Source organism: Phoenix dactylifera, chromosome 15, assembly GCF_051530095.1.
Source record: "Phoenix dactylifera cultivar Ajwa chromosome 15, Ajwa_hap1_PhDact_Kaust_v1.1, whole genome shotgun sequence".
In the NCBI taxonomy this organism is placed as follows: Eukaryota; Viridiplantae; Streptophyta; class Magnoliopsida; order Arecales; family Arecaceae; genus Phoenix; species Phoenix dactylifera.
Genome location: NC_143204.1, coordinates 1,937,320 through 1,938,311, shown reverse-complemented (window position 1 = coordinate 1,938,311; position 992 = coordinate 1,937,320). Strand labels below are relative to the sequence as shown.

General features: G+C 41.5%; 1 non-coding gene across 1 annotated transcript; it reads left to right on the top strand.

Moving 5' to 3' along the window:
* The first annotated feature begins 480 nt into the window (after nucleotides 1–480).
* Nucleotides 481–586, top strand: LOC120106028 (small nucleolar RNA R71). Its single transcript, XR_005508261.1, has one exon. It is a non-coding gene; the product is annotated as a small nucleolar RNA R71 (small nucleolar RNA).
* Nucleotides 587–992: the final 406 nt, after the last annotated feature.

The following is a 992-nucleotide window of genomic DNA, read 5'->3' as shown; positions in this document are numbered from 1 at the left end:
TTTGGATGATTTCACCATCCCGGGTTATATGTATTGAAAAATGGGTCAGTACCCGGTCTAGGCTGTGTTTGAGCAGCATTGATGTGTTCTTGCACGAGTTCGGGGAATTAGGGCGCTGAAGGGCACTCATGAATAGGGTGGGATGGGCTAGAATAGATAGTACACACTTGTGCTTGGCAAGAGTTCATGTAATGCCCATCTATTATCAGTGGGTCAATCTTATGAGATAATGCATCTACCTTGCTAGACAGGTCCATAGAATAACTTATTTCACAAATAGTCCCTTTTCTTTGAGAATTCGGGGGTGCTTGACGAGAACAAGAAGCATGGTGGAGGGAGTTTTCATTAAGATTTTCAAATAATTGCCATGCTTCATGCTCATTTTGAAGCATGAATGTCCCCCCGCATGCGGCATCAATCATCTGACGGTTTCGTTCAGTCAATCCGTCATAAAAACATTGCACTAGCTGCCATTTAGGTATTTGATGATGTGGGCATTTATGGATTAGGTCCCGAAATCTCTCCCAAGTTTCATGAAATTCTTCTCCCTCAGTTTGGGAGAAGCTTGTGATGGCACGTCTAAACTGGTTCGTTCTTCCAATGGAAAAGTATTTTTTAAGAATTCTTGTTGCATTTGATCCCAAGAACGAATCGAGTTGGCTTCTAAAGAATTCAGCCATTGTTTGGCTCTATCTTTAAGGGAGAAGGGGAATAATCTAAGCTTTAGAGCATCATCAGTAAAGTTCTGAATCTTGACAGTGGTGCAAATCTCAAGGAATTCATCTAGATGTTTATATGGGTCTTCATTGGTGAGCCCATAAAAAGATGGGAGCATTTGGATCACATTAGATTTTATTTCATATTGTACAGCTGCTACTTCAGGTAATCGAATGCAAGATGGGGAAGTGTAAATGGTGGGAGTAAAGTACTCCCTCAGGAGTTTGGGTTGTTCTTCAGCCATCTCAGGAGGTGGGGATGATTCTATTATTCTG